This window comes from Pseudophryne corroboree, chromosome 7 (genome assembly GCF_028390025.1).
Source record: "Pseudophryne corroboree isolate aPseCor3 chromosome 7, aPseCor3.hap2, whole genome shotgun sequence".
NCBI classification, from domain to species: domain Eukaryota; kingdom Metazoa; phylum Chordata; class Amphibia; order Anura; family Myobatrachidae; genus Pseudophryne; species Pseudophryne corroboree.
This window is the reverse complement of record NC_086450.1, coordinates 397569745-397596106: the sequence shown is the minus strand read 5'-3', so window position 1 is coordinate 397596106 and position 26362 is coordinate 397569745.

Genomic DNA, 26362 nt, shown 5'->3' with positions numbered 1-26362 from the left:
CTGCATTGTAGGCGGGATGCTTAACCACTGGGCTATGGAGCCTCCCAAAGATTATGCTAAGCAGAGAGACTTTTCTCAAAGAATATTCTGTGTATGTAGTATTGATGTTGAACTTTATCAAAATCAATTACAATAATAAACACAGTGCAACATCCAACTATGTATTGAGACTGTTAACACTACCAGGTGGAAAATGACAAATACTACAAACACCAGTTGAACCTGGGATTCGAACCAGTGACCCTGCAATCACCATCTGCATTGTAGGCGGGATGCTTAACCACTGGGCTATGGAGCCTCCCAAAGATTATGCTAAGCAGAGAGACTTTTCTCAAAGAATATTCTGTGTATGTAGTATTGATGTTGAACTTTATCAAAATCAATTACAATAATAAACACAGTGCAACATCCAACTATGTATTGAGACTGTTAACACTACCAGGTGGAAAATGACAAATACTACAAACACCAGTTGAACCTGGGATTCGAACCAGTGACCCTGCAATCACCATCTGCATTGTAGGCGGGATACTTAACCACTGGGCTATGGAGCCTCCCAAAGATTATGCTAAGCAGAGAGACTTTTCTCAAAGAATATTCTGTGTATGTAGTATTGATGTTGAACTTTATCAAAATCAATTACAATAATAAACACAGTGCAACATCCAACTATGTATTGAGACTGTTAACACTACCAGGTGGAAAATGACAAATACTACAAACACCAGTTGAACCTGGGATTCGAACCAGTGACCCTGCAATCACCATCTGCATTGTAGGCGGGATGCTTAACCACTGGGCTATGGAGCCTCCCAAAGATTATGCTAAGCAGAGAGACTTTTCTCAAAGAATATTCTGTGTATGTAGTATTGATGTTGAACTTTATCAAAATCAATTACAATAATAAACACAGTGCAACATCCAACTATGTATTGAGACTGTTAACACTACCAGGTGGAAAATGACAAATACTACAAACACCAGTTGAACCTGGGATTCGAACCAGTGAAACTACAATCACCATCTGCATTGTAGGTGGGATGCTTAACCACTGGGCTACGGAGCCTCCCAAAAATTATGCTAAGCAGAGAGACTTTTCTCAAAGAATATTCTGTGTATGTAGTATTGATGTTGAACTTTATCAAAATCAATTACAATAATAAACACAGTGCAACATCCAACTATGTATTGAGACTGTTAACACTATCAGGTGGAAAATGACAAATACTACCAACACAAGTTGAACCCGGGATTCGAACCAGTGACCCTGCAATCACCATCTGCATTGTAGGCGGGATGCTTAACCACTGGGCTATGGAGCCTCCCAAAGATTATGCTAAGCAGAGAGACTTTTCTCAAAGAATATTCTGTGTATGTAGTATTGATGTTGAACTTTATCAAAATCAATTACAATAATAAACACAGTGCAACATCCAACTATGTATTGAGACTGTTAACACTACCAGGTGGAAAATGACAAATACTACGAACACCAGTTGAACCTGGGATTCAGAACCAGTGACCCTGCTATCACCATCTGCATTGTAGGCGGGATACTTAACCACTGGGCTATGGAGCCTCCCAAAGATTATGCTAAGCAGAGAGACTTTTCTCAAAGAATATTCTGTGTATGTAGTATTGATGTTGAACTTTATCAAAATCAATTACAATAATAAACACAGTGCAACATCCAACTATGTATTGAGACTGTTAACACTACCAGGTGGAAAATGACAAATACTACAAACACCAGTTGAACCTGGGATTCGAACCAGTGACCCTGCAATCACCATCTGCATTGTAGGCGGGATGCTTAACCACTGGGCTATGGAGCCTCCCAAAGATTATGCTAAGCAGAGAGACTTTTCTCAAAGAATATTCTGTGTATGTAGTATTGATGTTGAACTTTATCAAAATCAATTACAATAATAAACACAGTGCAACATCCAACTATGTATTGAGACTGTTAACACTACCAGGTGGAAAATGACAAATACTACAAACACCAGTTGAACCTGGGATTTGAACCAGTGACCCTGCAATCACCATCTGCATTGTAGGCGGGATGCTTAACCACTGGGCTACGGAGCCTCCCAAAAATTATGCTAAGCAGAGAGACTTTTCTCAAAGAATATTCTGTGTATGTAGTATTGATGTTGAACTTTATCAAAATCAATTACAATAATAAACACAGTGCAACATCCAACTATGTATTGAGACTGTTAACACTATCAGGTGGAAAATGACAAATACTACCAACACCAGTTGAACCCGGGATTCGAACCAGTGACCCTGCAATCACCATCTGCCTTGTAGGCGGGATGCTTAACCACTGGGCTATGGAGCCTCCCAAAGATTATGCTAAGCAGAGAGACTTTTCTCAAAGAATATTCTGTGTATGTAGTATTGATGTTGAACTTTATCAAAATCAATTACAATAATAAACACAGTGCAACATCCAACTATGTATTGAGACTGTTAACACTACCAGGTGGAAAATGACAAATACTACAAACACCAGTTGAACCTGGGATTCGAACCAGTGACCCTGCAATCACCATCTGCATTGTAGGCGGGATGCTTAACCACTGGGCTATGGAGCCTCCCAAAGATTATGCTAAGCAGAGAGACTTTTCTCAAAGAATATTCTGTGTATGTAGTATTGATGTTGAACTTTATCAAAATCAATTACAATAATAAACACAGTGCAACATCCAACTATGTATTGAGACTGTTAACACTACCAGGTGGAAAATGACAAATACTACAAACACCAGTTGAACCTGGGATTCGAACCAGTGACCCTGCAATCACCATCTGCATTGTAGGCGGGATACTTAACCACTGGGCTATGGAGCCTCCCAAAGATTATGCTAAGCAGAGAGACTTTTCTCAAAGAATATTCTGTGTATGTAGTATTGATGTTGAACTTTATCAAAATCAATTACAATAATAAACACAGTGCAACATCCAACTATGTATTGAGACTGTTAACACTACCAGGTGGAAAATGACAAATACTACAAACACCAGTTGAACCTGGGATTTGAACCAGTGACCCTGCAATCACCATCTGCATTGTAGGCGGGATGCTTAACCACTGGGCTATGGAGCCTCCCAAAGATTATGCTAAGCAGAGAGACTTTTCTCAAAGAATATTCTGTGTATGTAGTATTGATGTTGAACTTTATCAAAATCAATTACAATAATAAACACAGTGCAACATCCAACTATGTATTGAGACTGTTAACACTACCAGGTGGAAAATGACAAATACTACAAACACCAGTTGAACCTGGGATTCGAACCAGTGAAACTACAATCACCATCTGCATTGTAGGTGGGATGCTTAACCACTGGGCTACGGAGCCTCCCAAAAATTATGCTAAGCAGAGAGACTTTTCTCAAAGAATATTCTGTGTATGTAGTATTGATGTTGAACTTTATCAAAATCAATTACAATAATAAACACAGTGCAACATCCAACTATGTATTGAGACTGTTAACACTATCAGGTGGAAAATGACAAATACTACCAACACCAGTTGAACCCGGGATTCGAACCAGTGACCCTGCAATCACCATCTGCATTGTAGGCGGGATGCTTAACCACTGGGCTATGGAGCCTCCCAAAGATTATGCTAAGCAGAGAGACTTTTCTCAAAGAATATTCTGTGTATGTAGTATTGATGTTGAACTTTATCAAAATCAATTACAATAATAAACACAGTGCAACATCCAACTATGTATTGAGACTGTTAACACTACCAGGTGGAAAATGACAAATACTACGAACACCAGTTGAACCTGGGATTCAGAACCAGTGACCCTGCTATCACCATCTGCATTGTAGGCGGGATACTTAACCACTGGGCTATGGAGCCTCCCAAAGATTATGCTAAGCAGAGAGACTTTTCTCAAAGAATATTCTGTGTATGTAGTATTGATGTTGAACTTTATCAAAATCAATTACAATAATAAACACAGTGCAACATCCAACTATGTATTGAGACTGTTAACACTACCAGGTGGAAAATGACAAATACTACAAACACCAGTTGAACCTGGGATTCGAACCAGTGACGCTGCAATCACCATCTGCATTGTAGGCGGGATGCTTAACCACTGGGCTATGGAGCCTCCCAAAGATTATGCTAAGCAGAGAGACTTTTCTCAAAGAATATTCTGTGTATGTAGTATTGATGTTGAACTTTATCAAAATCAATTACAATAATAAACACAGTGCAACATCCAACTATGTATTGAGACTGTTAACACTACCAGGTGGAAAATGACAAATACTACAAACACCAGTTGAACCTGGGATTCGAACCAGTGACCCTGCAATCACCATCTGCATTGTAGGCGGGATACTTAACCACTGGGCTATGGAGCCTCCCAAAGATTATGCTAAGCAGAGAGACTTTTCTCAAAGAATATTCTGTGTATGTAGTATTGATGTTGAACTTTATCAAAATCAATTACAATAATAAACACAGTGCAACATCCAACTATGTATTGAGACTGTTAACACTACCAGGTGGAAAATGACAAATACTACAAACACCAGTTGAACCTGGGATTTGAACCAGTGACCCTGCAATCACCATCTGCATTGTAGGCGGGATGCTTAACCACTGGGCTATGGAGCCTCCCAAAGATTATGCTAAGCAGAGAGACTTTTCTCAAAGAATATTCTGTGTATGTAGTATTGATGTTGAACTTTATCAAAATCAATTACAATAATAAACACAGTGCAACATCCAACTATGTATTGAGACTGTTAACACTACCAGGTGGAAAATGACAAATACTACAAACACCAGTTGAACCTGGGATTCGAACCAGTGACCCTGCAATCACCATCTGCATTGTAGGCGGGATACTTAACCACTGGGCTATGGAGCCTCCCAAAGATTATGCTAAGCAGAGAGACTTTTCTCAAAGAATATTCTGTGTATGTAGTATTGATGTTGAACTTTATCAAAATCAATTACAATAATAAACACAGTGCAACATCCAACTATGTATTGAGACTGTTAACACTACCAGGTGGAAAATGACAAATACTACAAACACCAGTTGAACCTGGGATTCGAACCAGTGACCCTGCAATCACCATCTGCATTGTAAGCGGGATACTTAACCACTGGGCTATGGAGCCTCCCAAAGATTATGCTAAGCAGAGAGACTTTTCTCAAAGAATATTCTGTGTATGTAGTATTGATGTTGAACTTTATCAAAATCAATTACAATAATAAACACAGTGCAACATCCAACTATGTATTGAGACTGTTAACACTACCAGGTGGAAAATGACAAATACTACAAACACCAGTTGAACCTGGGATTCGCACCAGTGTCCCTGCAATCACCATCTGCATTGTAGGCGGGATGCTTAACCACTGGGCTATGGAGCCTCCCAAAGATTATGCTAAGCAGAGAGACTTTTCTCAAAGAATATTCTGTGTATGTAGTATTGATGTTGAACTTTATCAAAATCAATTACAATAATAAACAGTGCAACATCCAACTATGTATTGAGACTGTTAACACTACCAGGTGGAAAATGACAAATACTACAAACACCAGTTGAACCTGGGATTCGAACCAGTGAAACTACAATCACCATCTGCATTGTAGGTGGGATGCTTAACCACTGGGCTACGGAGCCTCCCAAAGATTATGCTAAGCAGAGAGACTTTTCTCAAAGAATATTCTGTGTATGTAGTATTGATGTTGAACTTTATCAAAATCAATTACAATAATAAACACAGTGCAACATCCAACTATGTATTGAGACTGTTAACACTATCAGGTGGAAAATTACAAATACTACCAACACCAGTTGAACCTGGGATTCGAACCAGTGACCCTGCAATCACCATCTGCATTGTAGGCGGGATGCTTAACCACTGGGCTATGGAGCCTCCCAAAGATTATGCTAAGCAGAGAGACTTTTCTCAAAGAATATTCTGTGTATGTAGTATTGATGTTGAACTTTATCAAAATCAATTACAATAATAAACACAGTGCAACATCCAACTATGTATTGAGACTGTTAACACTACCAGGTGGAAAATGACAAATACTACAAACACCAGTTGAACCTGGGATTCGAACCAGTGACCCTGCAATCACCATCTGCATTGTAGGCGGGATATTTAACCACTGGGCTATGGAGCCTCCCAAAGATTATGCTAAGCAGAGAGACTTTTCTCAAAGAATATTCTGTGTATGTAGTATTGATGTTGAACTTTATCAAAATCAATTACAATAATAAACACAGTGCAACATCCAACTATGTATTGAGACTGTTAACACTACCAGGTGGAAAATGACAAATACTACAAACACCAGTTGAACCCGGGATTCGAACCAGTGACCCTGCAATCACCATCTGCATTGTAGGCGGGATACTTAACCACTGGGCTATGGAGCCTCCCAAAGATTATGCTAAGCAGAGAGACTTTTCTCAAAGAATATTCTGTGTATGTAGTATTGATGTTGAACTTTATCAAAATCAATTACAATAATAAACACAGTGCAACATCCAACTATGTATTGAGACTGTTAACACTACCAGGTGGAAAATGACAAATACTACAAACACCAGTTGAACCTGGGATTCGAACCAGTGACCCTGCAATCACCATCTGCATTGTAGGCGGGATGCTTAACCACTGGGCTATGGAGCCTCCCAAAGATTATGCTAAGCAGAGAGACTTTTCTCAAAGAATATTCTGTGTATGTAGTATTGATGTTGAACTTTATCAAAATCAATTACAATAATAAACACAGTGCAACATCCAACTATGTATTGAGACTGTTAACACTACCAGGTGGAAAATGACAAATACTACAAACACCAGTTGAACCTGGGATTCGAACCAGTGAAACTACAATCACCATCTGCATTGTAGGTGGGATGCTTAACCACTGGGCTACGGAGCCTCCCAAAAATTATGCTAAGCAGAGAGACTTTTCTCAAAGAATATTCTGTGTATGTAGTATTGATGTTGAACTTTATCAAAATCAATTACAATAATAAACACAGTGCAACATCCAACTATGTATTGAGACTGTTAACACTATCAGGTGGAAAATGACAAATACTACCAACACCAGTTGAACCCGGGATTCGAACCAGTGACCCTGCAATCACCATCTGCATTGTAGGCGGGATGCTTAACCACTGGGCTATGGAGCCTCCCAAAGATTATGCTAAGCAGAGAGACTTTTCTCAAAGAATATTCTGTGTATGTAGTATTGATGTTGAACTTTATCAAAATCAATTACAATAATAAACACAGTGCAACATCCAACTATGTATTGAGACTGTTAACACTACCAGGTGGAAAATGACAAATACTACGAACACCAGTTGAACCTGGGATTCAGAACCAGTGACCCTGCTATCACCATCTGCATTGTAGGCGGGATACTTAACCACTGGGCTATGGAGCCTCCCAAAGATTATGCTAAGCAGAGAGACTTTTCTCAAAGAATATTCTGTGTATGTAGTATTGATGTTGAACTTTATCAAAATCAATTACAATAATAAACACAGTGCAACATCCAACTATGTATTGAGACTGTTAACACTACCAGGTGGAAAATGACAAATACTACAAACACCAGTTGAACCTGGGATTCGAACCAGTGACGCTGCAATCACCATCTGCATTGTAGGCGGGATGCTTAACCACTGGGCTATGGAGCCTCCCAAAGATTATGCTAAGCAGAGAGACTTTTCTCAAAGAATATTCTGTGTATGTAGTATTGATGTTGAACTTTATCAAAATCAATTACAATAATAAACACAGTGCAACATCCAACTATGTATTGAGACTGTTAACACTACCAGGTGGAAAATGACAAATACTACAAACACCAGTTGAACCTGGGATTCGAACCAGTGACCCTGCAATCACCATCTGCATTGTAGGCGGGATACTTAACCACTGGGCTATGGAGCCTCCCAAAGATTATGCTAAGCAGAGAGACTTTTCTCAAAGAATATTCTGTGTATGTAGTATTGATGTTGAACTTTATCAAAATCAATTACAATAATAAACACAGTGCAACATCCAACTATGTATTGAGACTGTTAACACTACCAGGTGGAAAATGACAAATACTACAAACACCAGTTGAACCTGGGATTTGAACCAGTGACCCTGCAATCACCATCTGCATTGTAGGCGGGATGTTTAACCACTGGGCTATGGAGCCTCCCAAAGATTATGCTAAGCAGAGAGACTTTTCTCAAAGAATATTCTGTGTATGTAGTATTGATGTTGAACTTTATCAAAATCAATTACAATAATAAACACAGTGCAACATCCAACTATGTATTGAGACTGTTAACACTACCAGGTGGAAAATGACAAATACTACAAACACCAGTTGAACCTGGGATTCGAACCAGTGACCCTGCAATCACCATCTGCATTGTAGGCGGGATACTTAACCACTGGGCTATGGAGCCTCCCAAAGATTATGCTAAGCAGAGAGACTTTTCTCAAAGAATATTCTGTGTATGTAGTATTGATGTTGAACTTTATCAAAATCAATTACAATAATAAACACAGTGCAACATCCAACTATGTATTGAGACTGTTAACACTACCAGGTGGAAAATGACAAATACTACAAACACCAGTTGAACCTGGGATTCGAACCAGTGACCCTGCAATCACCATCTGCATTGTAAGCGGGATACTTAACCACTGGGCTATGGAGCCTCCCAAAGATTATGCTAAGCAGAGAGACTTTTCTCAAAGAATATTCTGTGTATGTAGTATTGATGTTGAACTTTATCAAAATCAATTACAATAATAAACACAGTGCAACATCCAACTATGTATTGAGACTGTTAACACTACCAGGTGGAAAATGACAAATACTACAAACACCAGTTGAACCTGGGATTCGCACCAGTGTCCCTGCAATCACCATCTGCATTGTAGGCGGGATGCTTAACCACTGGGCTATGGAGCCTCCCAAAGATTATGCTAAGCAGAGAGACTTTTCTCAAAGAATATTCTGTGTATGTAGTATTGATGTTGAACTTTATCAAAATCAATTACAATAATAAACACAGTGCAACATCCAACTATGTATTGAGACTGTTAACACTACCAGGTGGAAAATGACAAATACTACAAACACCAGTTGAACCTGGGATTCGAACCAGTGAAACTACAATCACCATCTGCATTGTAGGTGGGATGCTTAACCACTGGGCTACGGAGCCTCCCAAAGATTATGCTAAGCAGAGAGACTTTTCTCAAAGAATATTCTGTGTATGTAGTATTGATGTTGAACTTTATCAAAATCAATTACAATAATAAACACAGTGCAACATCCAACTATGTATTGAGACTGTTAACACTATCAGGTGGAAAATTACAAATACTACCAACACCAGTTGAACCTGGGATTCGAACCAGTGACCCTGCAATCACCATCTGCATTGTAGGCGGGATGCTTAACCACTGGGCTATGGAGCCTCCCAAAGATTATGCTAAGCAGAGAGACTTTTCTCAAAGAATATTCTGTGTATGTAGTATTGATGTTGAACTTTATCAAAATCAATTACAATAATAAACACAGTGCAACATCCAACTATGTATTGAGACTGTTAACACTACCAGGTGGAAAATGACAAATACTACAAACACCAGTTGAACCTGGGATTCGAACCAGTGACCCTGCAATCACCATCTGCATTGTAGGCGGGATATTTAACCACTGGGCTATGGAGCCTCCCAAAGATTATGCTAAGCAGAGAGACTTTTCTCAAAGAATATTCTGTGTATGTAGTATTGATGTTGAACTTTATCAAAATCAATTACAATAATAAACACAGTGCAACATCCAACTATGTATTGAGACTGTTAACACTACCAGGTGGAAAATGACAAATACTACAAACACCAGTTGAACCCGGGATTCGAACCAGTGACCCTGCAATCACCATCTGCATTGTAGGCGGGATACTTAACCACTGGGCTATGGAGCCTCCCAAAGATTATGCTAAGCAGAGAGACTTTTCTCAAAGAATATTCTGTGTATGTAGTATTGATGTTGAACTTTATCAAAATCAATTACAATAATAAACACAGTGCAACATCCAACTATGTATTGAGACTGTTAACACTACCAGGTGGAAAATGACAAATACTACAAACACCAGTTGAACCTGGGATTCGAACCAGTGACCCTGCAATCACCATCTGCATTGTAGGCGGTATACTTAACCACTGGGCTATGGAGCCTCCCAAAGATTATGCTAAGCAGAGAGACTTTTCTCAAAGAATATTCTGTGTATGTAGTATTGATGTTGAACTTTATCAAAATCAATTACAATAATAAACACAGTGCAACATCCAACTATGTATTGAGACTGTTAACACTACCAGGTGGAAAATGACAAATACTACAAACACCAGTTGAACCTGGGATTCGAACCAGTGACCCTGCAATCACCATCTGCATTGTAGGCGGGATGCTTAACCACTGGGCTATGGAGCCTCCCAAAGATTATGCTAAGCAGAGAGACTTTTCTCAAAGAATATTCTGTGTATGTAGTATTGATGTTGAACTTTATCAAAATCAATTACAATAATAAACACAGTGCAACATCCAACTATGTATTGAGACTGTTAACACTACCAGGTGGAAAATGACAAATACTACAAACACCAGTTGAACCTGGGATTCGAACCAGTGAAACTACAATCACCATCTGCATTGTAGGTGGGATGCTTAACCACTGGGCTACGGAGCCTCCCAAAAATTATGCTAAGCAGAGAGACTTTTCTCAAAGAATATTCTGTGTATGTAGTATTGATGTTGAACTTTATCAAAATCAATTACAATAATAAACACAGTGCAACATCCAACTATGTATTGAGACTGTTAACACTATCAGGTGGAAAATGACAAATACTACCAACACCAGTTGAACCCGGGATTCGAACCAGTGACCCTGCAATCACCATCTGCATTGTAGGCGGGATGCTTAACCACTGGGCTATGGAGCCTCCCAAAGATTATGCTAAGCAGAGAGACTTTTCTCAAAGAATATTCTGTGTATGTAGTATTGATGTTGAACTTTATCAAAATCAATTACAATAATAAACACAGTGCAACATCCAACTATGTATTGAGACTGTTAACACTACCAGGTGGAAAATGACAAATACTACGAACACCAGTTGAACCTGGGATTCAGAACCAGTGACCCTGCTATCACCATCTGCATTGTAGGCGGGATACTTAACCACTGGGCTATGGAGCCTCCCAAAGATTATGCTAAGCAGAGAGACTTTTCTCAAAGAATATTCTGTGTATGTAGTATTGATGTTGAACTTTATCAAAATCAATTACAATAATAAACACAGTGCAACATCCAACTATGTATTGAGACTGTTAACACTACCAGGTGGAAAATGACAAATACTACAAACACCAGTTGAACCTGGGATTCGAACCAGTGACCTTGCAATCAACCATCTGCATTGTAGGCGGGATGCTTAACCACTGGGCTATGGATCCTCCCAAAGATTATGCTAAGCATAGAGACTTTTCTCAAAGAATATTCTGTGTATGTAGTATTGATGTTGAACTTTATCAAAATCAATTACAATAATAAACACAGTGCAACATCCAACTATGTATTGAGACTGTTAACACTACCAGGTGGAAAATGACAAATACTACAAACACCAGTTGAACCTGGGATTCGAACCAGTGACCCTGCAATCACCATCTGCATTGTAGGCGGGATACTTAACCACTGGGCTATGGAGCCTCCCAAAGATTATGCTAAGCAGAGAGACTTTTCTCAAAGAATATTCTGTGTATGTAGTATTGATGTTGAACTTTATCAAAATCAATTACAATAATAAACACAGTGCAACATCCAACTATGTATTGAGACTGTTAACACTACCAGGTGGAAAATGACAAATACTACAAACACCAGTTGAACCTGGGATTCGAACCAGTGACCCTGCAATCACCATCTGCATTGTAGGCGGGATGCTTAACCACTGGGCTATGGAGCCTCCCAAAGATTATGCTAAGCAGAGAGACTTTTCTCAAAGAATATTCTGTGTATGTAGTATTGATGTTGAACTTTATCAAAATCAATTACAATAATAAACACAGTGCAACATCCAACTATGTATTGAGACTGTTAACACTACCAGGTGGAAAATGACAAATACTACAAACACCAGTTGAACCCGGGATTCGAACCAGTGACCCTGCAATCACCATCTGCATTGTAGGCGGGATGCTTAACCACTGGGCTATGGAGCCTCCCAAAGATTATGCTAAGCAGAGGGACTTTTCTCAAAGAATATTCTGTGTATGTAGTATTGATGTTGAACTTTATCAAAATCAATTACAATAATAAACAGAGTGCAACATCCAACTATGTATTGAGACTGTTAACACTACCAGGTGGAAAATGACAAATACCAGTTGAACCTGGGATTCGAACCAGTGACCCTGCAATCACCATCTGCATTGTAGGCGGGATACTTAACCACTGGGCTATGGAGCCTCCCAAAGATTATGCTAAGCAGAGAGACTTTTCTCAAAGAATATTCTGTGTATGTAGTATTGATGTTGAACTTTATCAAAATCAATTACAATAATAAACACAGTGCAACATCCAACTATGTATTGAGACTGTTAACACTACCAGGTGGAAAATGACAAATACTACAAACACCAGTTGAACCTGGGATTCGAACCAGTGACCCTGCAATCACCATCTGCATTGTAGGCGGGATACTTAACCACTGGGCTATGGAGCCTCCCAAAGATTATGCTAAGCAGAGAGACTTTTCTCAAAGAATATTCTGTGTATGTAGTATTGATGTTGAACTTTATCAAAATCAATTACAATAATAAACACAGTGCAACATCCAACTATGTATTGAGACTGTTAACACTACCAGGTGGAAAATGACAAATACTACAAACACCAGTTGAACCTGGGATTCGAACCAGTGACCCTGCGATCACCATCTGCATTGTAGGTGGGATGCTTAACCACTGGGCTATGGAGCCTCCCAAAGATTATGCTAAGCAGAGAGACTTTTCTCAAAGAATATTCTGTGTATGTAGTATTGATGTTGAACTTTATCAAAATCAATTACAATAATAAACACAGTGCAACATCCAACTATGTATTGAGACTGTTAACACTACCAGGTGGAAAATGACAAATACTACAAACACCAGTTGAACCTGGGATTCGAACCAGTGACCCTGCAATCACCATCTGCATTGTAGGCGGGATGCTTAACCACTGGGCTATGGAGCCTCCCAAAGATTATGCTAAGCAGAGAGACTTTTCTCAAAGAATATTCTGTGTATGTAGTATTGATGTTGAACTTTATCAAAATCAATTACAATAATAAACACAGTGCAACATCCAACTATGTATTGAGACTGTTAACACTACCAGGTGGAAAATGACAAATACTACAAACACCAGTTGAACCTGGGATTCGAACCAGTGAAACTACAATCACCATCTGCATTGTAGGTGGGATGCTTAACCACTGGGCTACGGAGCCTCCCAAAGATTTTGCTAAGCAGAGAGACTTTTCTCAAAGAATATTCTGTGTATGTAGTATTGATGTTGAACTTTATCAAAATCAATTACAATAATAAACACAGTGCAACATCCAACTATGTATTGAGACTGTTAACACTACCAGGTGGAAAATGACAAATACTACAAACACCAGTTGAACCTGGGATTCGAACCAGTGACCCTGCAATCACCATCTGCATTGTAGGCGGGATACTTAACCACTGGGCTATGGAGCCTCCCAAAGATTATGCTAAGCAGAGAGACTTTTCTCAAAGAATATTCTGTGTATGTAGTATTGATGTTGAACTTTATCAAAATCAATTACAATAATAAACACAGTGCAACATCCAACTATGTATTGAGACTGTTAACACTACCAGGCGGAAAATGACAAATACTACAAACACCAGTTGAACCTGGGATTCGAACCAGTGACCCTGCAATCACCATCTGCATTGTAGGCGGGATGCTTAACCACTGGGCTATGGAGCCTCCCAAAGATTATGCTAAGCAGAGAGACTTTTCTCAAAGAATATTCTGTGTATGTAGTATTGATGTTGAACTTTACCAAAATCAATTACAATAATAAACACAGTGCAACATCCAACTATGTATTGAGACTGTTAACACTACCAGGTGGAAAATGACAAATACTACAAACACCAGTTGAACCTGGGATTTGAACCAGTGACCCTGCAATCACCATCTGCATTGTAGGTGGGATACTTAACCACTGGGCTATGGAGCCTCCCAAAGATTATGCTAAGCAGAGAGACTTTTCTCAAAGAATATTCTGTGTATGTAGTATTGATGTTGAACTTTATCAAAATCAATTACAATAATAAACACAGTGCAACATCCATCTATGTATTGAGACTGTTAACACTACCAGGTGGAAAATGACAAATACTACAAACACCAGTTGAACCTGGGATTCGAACCAGTGACCCTACAATCACCATCTGCATTGTAGGCGGGATGCTTAACCACTGGGCTATGGAGCCTCCCAAAGATTATGCTAAGCAGAGAGACTTTTCTCAAAGAATATTCTGTGTATGTAGTATTGATGTTGAACTTTATCAAAATCAATTACAATAATAAACACAGTGCAACATCCAACTATGTATTGAGACTGTTAACACTACCAGGTGGAAAATGACAAATACTACAAACACCAGTTGAACCTGGGATTCGAACCAGTGAAACTACAATCACCATCTGCATTGTAGGTGGGATGCTTAACCACTGGGCTACGGAGCCTCCCAAAGATTATGCTAAGCAGAGAGACTTTTCTCAAAGAATATTCTGTGTATGTAGTATTGATGTTGAACTTTATCAAAATCAATTACAATAATAAACACAGTGCAACATCCAACTATGTATTGAGACTGTTAACACTACCAGGTGGAAAATGACAAATACTACAAACACCAGTTGAACCTGGGATTCGAACCAGTGACCCTGCAATCACCATCTGCATTGTAGGCGGGATACTTAACCACTGGGCTATGGAGCCTCCCAAGGATTATGCTAAGCAGAGAGACTTTTCTCAAAGAATATTCTGTGTATGTAGTATTGATGTTGAACTTTATCAAAATCAATTACAATAATAAACACAGTGCAACATCCAACTATGTATTGAGACTGTTAACACTACCAGGTGGAAAATGACAAATACTACAAACACCAGTTGAACCTGGGATTCGAACCAGTGACCCTGCGATCACCATCTGCATTGTAGGTGGGATGCTTAACCACTGGGCTATGGAGCCTCCCAAAGATTATGCTAAGCAGAGAGACTTTTCTCAAAGAATATTCTGTGTATGTAGTATTGATGTTGAACTTTATCAAAATCAATTACAATAATAAACACAGTGCAACATCCAACTATGTATTGAGACTGTTAACACTACCAGGTGGAAAATGACAAATACTACAAACACCAGTTGAACCTGGGATTCGAACCAGTGACCCTGCAATCACCATCTGCATTGTAGGCGGGATGCTTAACCACTGGGCTATGGAGCCTCCCAAAGATTATGCTAAGCAGAGAGACTTTTCTCAAAGAATATTCTGTGTATGTAGTATTGATGTTGAACTTTATCAAAATCAATTACAATAATAAACACAGTGCAACATCCAACTATGTATTGAGACTGTTAACACTACCAGGTGGAAAATGACAAATACTACAAACACCAGTTGAACCTGGGATTCGAACCAGTGAAACTACAATCACCATCTGCATTGTAGGTGGGATGCTTAACCACTGGGCTACGGAGCCTCCCAAAGATTATGCTAAGCAGAGAGACTTTTCTCAAAGAATATTCTGTGTATGTAGTATTGATGTTGAACTTTATCAAAATCAATTACAATAATAAACACAGTGCAACATCCAACTATGTATTGAGACTGTTAACACTACCAGGTGGAAAATGACAAATACTACAAACACCAGTTGAACCTGGGATTCGAACCAGTGACCCTGCAATCACCATCTGCATTGTAGGCGGGATACTTAACCACTGGGCTATGGAGCCTCCCAAAGATTATGCTAAGCAGAGAGACTTTTCTCAAAGAATATTCTGTGTATGTAGTATTGATGTTGAACTTTATCAAAATCAATTACAATAATAAACACAGTGCAACATCCAACTATGTATTGAGACTGTTAACACTACCAGGCGGAAAATGACAAATACTACAAACACCAGTTGAACCTGGGATTCGAACCAGTGACCCTGCAATCACCATCTGCATTGTAGGCGGGATGCTTAACCACTGGGCTATGGAGCCTCCCAAAGATTATGCTAAGCAGAGAGACTTTTCTCAAAGAATATTCTGTGTATGTAGTATTGATGTTGAACTTTACCAAAATCAATTACAATAATAAACACAGTGCAACATCCAACTATGTATTGAGACTGTTAACACTACCAGGTGGAAAATGACAAATACTACAAACACCAGTTGAACCTGGGATTTGAACCAGTGACCCTGCAATCACCATCTGCATTGTAGGTGGGATACTTAACCACTGGGCTATGGAGCCTCCCAAAGATTAGGCTAAGCAGAGAGACTTTTCTCAAAGAATATTCTGTGTATGTAGTATTGATGTTGAACTTTATCAAAATCAATTACAATAATAAACACAGTGCAACATCCATCTATGTATTGAGACTGTTAACACTACCAGGTGGAAAATGACAAATACTACAAACACCAGTTGAACCTGGGATTCGAACCAGTGACCCTACAATCACCATCTGCATTGTAGGCGGGATGCTTAACCACTGGGCTATGGAGCCTCCCAAAGATTATGCTAAGCAGAGAGACTTTTCTCAAAGAATATTCTGTGTATGTAGTATTGATGTTGAACTTTATCAAAATCAATTACAATAATAAACACAGTGCAACATCCAACTATGTATTGAGACTGTTAACACTACCAGGTGGAAAATGACAAATACTACAAACACCAGTTGAACCTGGGATTCGAACCAGTGAAACTACAATCACCATCTGCATTGTAGGTGGGATGCTTAACCACTGGGCTACGGAGCCTCCCAAAGATTATGCTAAGCAGAGAGACTTTTCTCAAAGAATATTCTGTGTATGTAGTATTGATGTTGAACTTTATCAAAATCAATTACAATAATAAACACAGTGCAACATCCAACTATGTATTGAGACTGTTAACACTATCAGGTGGAAAATGACAAATACTACCAACACCAGTTGAACCCGGGATTCGAACCAGTGACCCTGCAATCACCATCTGCATTGTAGGCGGGATGCTTAACCACTGGGCTATGGAGCCTCCCAAAGATTATGCTAAGCAGAGAGACTTTTCTCAAAGAATATTCTGTGTATGTAGTATTGATGTTGAACTTTATCAAAATCAATTACAATAATAAACACAGTGCAACATCCAACTATGTATTGAGACTGTTAACACTACCAGGTGGAAAATGACAAATACTACAAACACCAGTTGAACCCGGGATTCGAACCAGTGACCCTGCAATCACCATCTGCATTGTAGGCGGGATACTTAACCACAGGGCTATGGAGCCTCCCAAAGATTATGCTAAGCAGAGAGACTTTTCTCAAAGAATATTCTGTGTATGTAGTATTGATGTTGAACTTTATCAAAATCAATTACAATAATAAACACAGTGCAACATCCAACTATGTATTGAGACTGTTAACACTACCAGGTGGAAAATGACAAATACTACAAACACCAGTTGAACCTGGGATTCGAACCAGTGACCCTGCAATCACCATCTGCATTGTAGGCGGGATACTTAACCACTGGGCTATGGAGCCTCCCAAAGATTATGCTAAGCAGAGAGACTTTTCTCAAAGAATATTCTGTGTATGTAGTATTGATGTTGAACTTTATCAAAATCAATTACAATAATAAACACAGTGCAACATCCAACTATGTATTGAGACTGTTAACACTACCAGGTGGAAAATGACAAATACTACAAACACCAGTTGAACCTGGGATTCGAACCAGTGACCCTGCAATCACCATCTGCATTGTAGGCGGGATACTTAACCACAGGGCTATGGAGCCTCCCAAAGATTATGCTAAGCAGAGAGACTTTTCTCAAAGAATATTCTGTGTATGTAGTATTGATGTTGAACTTTATCAAAATCAATTACAATAATAAACACAGTGCAACATCCAACTATGTATTGAGACTGTTAACACTACCAGGTGGAAAATGACAAATACTACAAACACCAGTTGAACCTGGGATTCGAACCAGTGACCCTGCAATCACCATCTGCATTGTAGGCGGGATACTTAACCACTGGGCTATGGAGCCTCCCAAAGATTATGCTAAGCAGAGAGACTTTTCTCAAAGAATATTCTGTGTATGTAGTATTGATGTTGAACTTTATCAAAATCAATTACAATAATAAACACAGTGCAACATCCAACTATGTATTGAGACTGTTAACACTACCAGGTGGAAAATGACAAATACTACAAACACCAGTTGAACCTGGGATTCGAACCAGTGACCCTGCAATCACCATCTGCATTGTAGGCGGGATACTTAACCACTGGGCTATGGAGCCTCCCAAAGATTATGCTAAGCAGAGAGACTTTTCTCAAAGAATATACTGTGTATGTAGTATTGATGTTGAACTTTATCAAAATCAATTACAATAATAAACACAGTGCAACATCCACCTATGTATTGAGACTGTTAACACTACCAGGTGGAAAATGACAAATACTACAAACACCAGTTGAACCTGGGATTCGAACCAGTGACCCTGCAATCACCATCTGCATTGTAGGCGGGATGCTTAACCACTGGGCTATGGAGCCTCCCAAAGATTATGCTAAGCAGAGAGACTTTTCTCAAAGAATATTCTGTGTATGTAGTATTGATGTTGAACTTTATCAAAATCAATTACAATAATAAACACAGTGCAACATCCAACTATGTATTGAGACTGTTAACACTACCAGGTGGAAAATGACAAATACTACAAACACCAGTTGAACCTGGGATTCGAACCAGTGACCCTGCAATCACCATCTGCATTGTAGGCGGGATACTTAACCACTGGGCTATGGAGCCTCCCAAAGATTATGCTAAGCAGAGAGACTTTTCTCAAAGAATATTCTGTGTATGTAGTATTGATGTTGAACTTTATCAAAATCAATTACAATAATAAACACAGTGCAACATCCAACTATGTATTGAGACTGTTAACACTACCAGGTGGAAAATGACAAATACTACAAACACCAGTTGAACCTGGGATTCGAACCAGTGACCCTGCAATCACCATCTGCATTGTAGGCGGGATGCTTAACCACTGGGCTATGGAGCCTCCCAAAGATTATGCTAAGCAGAGAGACTTTTCTCAAAGAATATTCTGTGTATGTAGTATTGATGTTGAACTTTATCAAAATCAATTACAATAATAAACACAGTGCAACATCCAACTATGTATTGAGACTGTTAACACTACCAGGTGGAAAATGACAAATACTACAAACACCAGTTGAACCTGTGATTCGAACCAGTGACCCTGCAATCACCATCTGCATTGTAGGCGGGATGCTTAACCACTGGGCTATGGAGCCTCCCAAAGATTATGCTAAGCAGAGAGACTTTTCTCAAAGAATATTCTGTGTATGTAGTATTGATGTTGAACTTTATCAAAATCAATTACAATAATAAACACAGTGCAACATCCAACTATGTATTGAGACTGTTAACACTACCAGGTGGAAAATGACAAATACTACAAACACCAGTTGAACCTGGGATTCGAACCAGTGAAACTACAATCACCATCTGCATTGTAGGTGGGATGCTTAACCACTGGGCTACGGAGCCTCCCAAAGATTATGCTAAGCAGAGAGACTTTTCTCAAAGAATATTCTGTGTATGTAGTATTGATGTTGAACTTTATCAAAATCAATTACAATAATAAACACAGTGCAACATCCAACTATGTATTGAGACTGTTAACACTACCAGGTGGAAAATGACAAATACTACAAACACCAGTTGAACCTGGGATTCGAACCAGTGACCCTGCAATCACCATCTGCATTGTAGGCGGGATACTTAACCACTGGGCTATGGAGCCTCCCAAAGATTATGCTAAGCAGAGAGACTTTTCTCAAAGAATATTCTGTGTATGTAGTATTGATGTTGAACTTTATCAAAATCAATTACAATAATAAACACAGTGCAACATCCAACTATGTATTGAGACTGTTAACACTACCAGGTGGAAAATGACAAATACTACAAACACCAGTTGAACCCGGGATTCGAACCAGTGACCCTGCAATCACCATCTGCATTGTAGGCGGGATACTTAACCACAGGGCTATGGAGCCTCCCAAAGATTATGCTAAGCAGAGAGACTTTTCTCAAAGAATATTCTGTGTATGTAGTATTGATGTTGAACTTTATCAAAATCAATTACAATAATAAACACAGTGCAACATCCAACTATGTATTGAGACTGTTAACACTACCAGGTGGAAAATGACAAATACTACAAACACCAGTTGAACCTGGGATTCGAACCAGTGACCCTGCAATCACCATCTGCATTGTAGGCGGGATACTTAACCACTGGGCTATGGAGCCTCCCAAAGATTATGCTAAGCAGAGAGACTTTTCTCAAAGAATATTCTGTGTATGTAGTATTGATGTTGAACTTTATCAAAATCAATTACAATAATAAACACAGTGCAACATCCAACTATGTATTGAGACTGTTAACACTACCAGGTGGAAAATGACAAACACTACAAACACCAGTTGAACCTGGGATTCGAACCAGTGACCCTGCAATCACCATCTGCATTGTAGGCGGGATACTTAACCACTGGGCTATGGAGCCTCCCAAAGATTATGCTAAGCAGAGAGACTTTTCTCAAAGAATATTCTGTGTATGTAGTATTGATGTTGAACTTTATCAAAATCAATTACAATAATAAACACAGTGCAACATCCAACTATGTATTGAGACTGTTAACACTACCAGGTGGAAAATGACAAATACTACAAACACCAGTTGAACCTGGGATTCGAACCAGTGACCCTGCAATCACCATCTGCATTGTAGGCGGGATACTTAACCACTGGGCTATGGAGCCTCCCAAAGATTATGCTAAGCAGAGAGACTTTTCTCAAAGAATATTCTGTGTATGTAGTATTGATGTTGAACTTTATCAAAATCAATTACAATAATAAACACAGTGCAACATCCAACTATGTATTGAGACTGTTAACACTACCAGGTGGAAAATAACAAATACTACAAACACCAGTTGAACCTGGGATTCGAACCAGTGACCCTGCAATCACCATCTGCATTGTAGGCGGGATACTTAACCACTGGGCTATGGAGCCTCCCAAAGATTATGCTAAGCAGAGAGACTTTTCTCAAAGAATATTCTGTGTATGTAGTATTGATGTTGAACTTTATCAAAATCAATTACAATAATAAACACAGTGCAACATCCAACTATGTATTGAGACTGTTAACACTACCAGGTGGAAAATGACAAATACTACAAACACCAGTTGAACCTGGGATTCGAACCAGTGAAACTACAATCACCATCTGCATTGTAGGTGGGATGCTTAACCACTGGGCTACGGAGCCTCCCAAAGATTATGCTAAGCAGAGAGACTTTTCTCAAAGAATATTCTGTGTATGTAGTATTGATGTTGAACTTTATCAAAATCAATTACAATAATAAACACAGTGCAACATCCAACTATGTATTGAGACTGTTAACACTATCAGGTGGAAAATGACAAATACTACCAACACCAGTTGAACCCGGGATTCGAACCAGTGACCCTGCAATCACCATCTGCATTGTAGGCGGGATGCTTAACCACTGGGCTATGGAGCCTCCCAAAGATTATGCTAAGCAGAGAGACTTTTCTCAAAGAATATTCTGTGTATGTAGTATTGATGTTGAACTTTATCAAAATCAATTACAATAATAAACACAGTGCAACATCCAACTATGTATTGAGACTGTTAACACTACCAGGTGGAAAATGACAAATACTACAAACACCAGTTGAACCCGGGATTCGAACCAGTGACCCTGCAATCACCATCTGCATTGTAGGCGGGATACTTAACCACAGGGCTATGGAGCCTCCCAAAGATTATGCTAAGCAGAGAGACTTTTCTCAAAGAATATTCTGTGTATGTAGTATTGATGTTGAACTTTATCAAAATCAATTACAATAATAAACACAGTGCAACATCCAACTATGTATTGAGACTGTTAACACTACCAGGTGGAAAATGACAAATACTACAAACACCAGTTGAACCTGGGATTCGAACCAGTGACCCTGCAATCACCATCTGCATTGTAGGCGGGATACTTAACCACTGGGCTATGGAGCCTCCCAAAGATTATGCTAAGCAGAGAGACTTTTCTCAAAGAATATTCTGTGTATGTAGTATTGATGTTGAACTTTATCAAAATCAATTACAATAATAAACACAGTGCAACATCCAACTATGTATTGAGACTGTTAACACTACCAGGTGGAAAATGACAAATACTACAAACACCAGTTGAACCTGGGATTCGAACCAGTGACCCTGCAATCACCATCTGCATTGTAGGCGGGATACTTAACCACTGGGCTATGGAGCCTCCCAAAGATTATGCTAAGCAGAGAGACTTTTCTCAAAGAATATTCTGTGTATGTAGTATTGATGTTGAACTTTATCAAAATCAATTACAATAATAAACACAGTGCAACATCCAACTATGTATTGAGACTGTTAACACTACCAGGTGGAAAATGACAAATACTACAAACACCAGTTGAACCTGGGATTCGAACCAGTGACCCTGCAATCACCATCTGCATTGTAGGCGGGATACTTAACCACTGGGCTATGGAGCCTCCCAAAGATTATGCTAAGCAGAGAGACTTTTCTCAAAGAATATTCTGTGTATGTAGTATTGATGTTGAACTTTATCAAAATCAATTACAATAATAAACACAGTGCAACATCCAACTATGTATTGAGACTGTTAACACTACCAGGTGGAAAATGACAAATACTACAAACACCAGTTGAACCTGGGATTCGAACCAGTGACCCTGCAATCACCATCTGCATTGTAGGCGGGATACTTAACCACTGGGCTATGGAGCCTCCCAAAGATTATGCTAAGCAGAGAGACTTTTCTCAAAGAATATTCTGTGTATGTAGTATTGATGTTGAACTTTATCAAAATCAATTACAATAATAAACACAGTGCAACATCCAACTATGTATTGAGACTGTTAACACTACCAGGTGGAAAATGACAAATACTACAAACACCAGTTGAACCCGGTATTCGAACCAGTGACCCTGCAATCACCATCTGCATTGTAGGCGGGATGCTTAACCACTGGGCTATGGAGCCTCCCAAAGATTATGCTAAGCTGAGAGACTTTTCTCAAAGAATATTCTGTGTATGTAGTATTGATGTTGAACTTTATCAAAATCAATTACAATAATAAACACAGTGCAACATCCAACTATGTATTGAGACTGTTAACACTACCAGGTGGAAAATGACAAATACTACAAACACCAGTTGAACCTGGGATTCGAACCAGTGAAACTACAATCACCATCTGCATTGTAGGTGGGATGCTTAACCACTGGGCTACGGAGCCTCCCAAAGATTATGCTAAGCAGAGAGACTTTTCTCAAAGAATATTCTGTGTATGTAGTATTGATGTTGAACTTTATCAAAATCAATTACAATAATAAACACAGTGCAACATCCAACTATGTATTGAGACTGTTAACACTATCAGGTGGAAAATGACAAATACTACCAACACCAGTTGAACCCGGGATTCGAACCAGTGACCCTGCAATCACCATCTGCATTGTAGGCGGGATGCTTAACCACTGGGCTATGGAGCCTCCCAAAGATTATGCTAAGCAGAGAGACTTTTCTCAAAGAATATTCTGTGTATGTAGTATTGATGTTGAACTTTATCAAAATCAATTACAATAATAAACACAGTGCAACATCCAACTATGTATTGAGACTGTTAACACTACCAGGTGGAAAATGACAAATACTACAAACACCAGTTGAACCCGGGATTCGAACCAGTGACCCTGCAATCACCATCTGCATTGTAGGCGGGATACTTAACCACAGGGCTATGGAGCCTCCCAAAGATTATGCTAAGCAGAGAGACTTTTCTCAAAGAATATTCTGTGTATGTAGTATTGATGTTGAACTTTATCAAAATCAATTACAATAATAAACACAGTGCAACATCCAACTATGTATTGAGACTGTTAACACTACCAGGTGGAAAATGACAAATACTACAAACACCAGTTGAACCTGGGATTCGAACCAGTGACCCTGCAATCACCATCTGCATTGTAGGCGGGATACTTAACCACTGGGCTATGGAGCCTCCCAAAGATTATGCTAAGCAGAGAGACTTTTCTCAAAGAATATTCTGTGTATGTAGTATTGATGTTGAACTTTATCAAAATCAATTACAATAATAAACACAGTGCAACATCCAACTATGTATTGAGACTGTTAACACTACCAGGTGGAAAATGACAAATACTACAAACACCAGTTGAACCTGGGATTCGAACCAGTGACCCTGCAATCACCATCTGCATTGTAGGCGGGATACTTAACCACTGGGCTATGGAGCCTCCCAAAGATTATGCTAAGCAGAGAGACTTTTCTCAAAGAATATTCTGTGTATGTAGTATTGATGTTGAACTTTATCAAAATCAATTACAATAATAAACACAGTGCAACATCCAACTATGTATTGAGACTGTTAACACTACCAGGTGGAAAATGACAAATACTACAAACACCAGTTGAACCTGGGATTCGAACCAGTGACCCTGCAATCACCATCTGCATTGTAGGCGGGATACTTAACCACTGGGCTATGGAGCCTCCCAAAGATTATGCTAAGCAGAGAGACTTTTCTCAAAGAATATTCTGTGTATGTAGTATTGATGTTGAACTTTATCAAAATCAATTACAATAATAAACACAGTGCAACATCCAACTATGTATTGAGACTGTTAACACTACCAGGTGGAAAATGACAAATACTACAAACACCAGTTGAACCTGGGATTCGAACCAGTGACCCTGCAATCACCATCTGCATTGTAGGCGGGATACTTAACCACTGGGCTATGGAGCCTCCCAAAGATTATGCTAAGCAGAGAGACTTTTCTCAAAGAATATTCTGTGTATGTAGTATTGATGTTGAACTTTATCAAAATCAATTACAATAATAAACACAGTGCAACATCCAACTATGTATTGAGACTGTTAACACTACCAGGTGGAAAATGACAAATACTACAAACACCAGTTGAACCCGGTATTCGAACCAGTGACCCTGCAATCACCATCTGCATTGTAGGCGGGATGCTTAACCACTGGGCTATGGAGCCTCCCAAAGATTATGCTAAGCTGAGAGACTTTTCTCAAAGAATATTCTGTGTATGTAGTATTGATGTTGAACTTTATCAAAATCAATTACAATAATAAACACAGTGCAACATCCAACTATGTATTGAGACTGTTAACACTACCAGGTGGAAAATGACAAATACTACAAACACCAGTTTAACCTGGGATTCGAACCAGTGAACCTGCAATCGCAATCTGCATTGTAGGCGGGATGCTTAACCACTTGGCTTTGGAGCCTCCCAAAGATTATGCTAAGCAGAGAGACTTTTCTCAAAGAATATTCTGTGTATGTAGTATTGATGTTGAACTTTATCAAAATCAATTACAATAATAAACACAGTGCAACATCCAACTATGTATTGAGACTGTTAACACTACCAGGTGGAAAATGACAAATACTACAAACACCAGTTGAACCTGGGATTCGAACCAGTGACCCTGCAATCACCATCTGCATTGTAGGCGGGATGCTTAACCACTGGGCTATGGAGCCTCCCAAAGATTATGCTAAGCAGAGAGACTTTTCTCAAAGAATATTCTGTGTATGTAGTATTGATGTTGAACTTTATCAAAATCAATTACAATAATAAACAGAGTGCAACATCCAACTATGTATTGAGACTGTTAACACTACCAGGTGGAAAATGACAAATACCAGTTGAACCTGGGATTCGAACCAGTGACCCTGCAATCACCATCTGCATTGT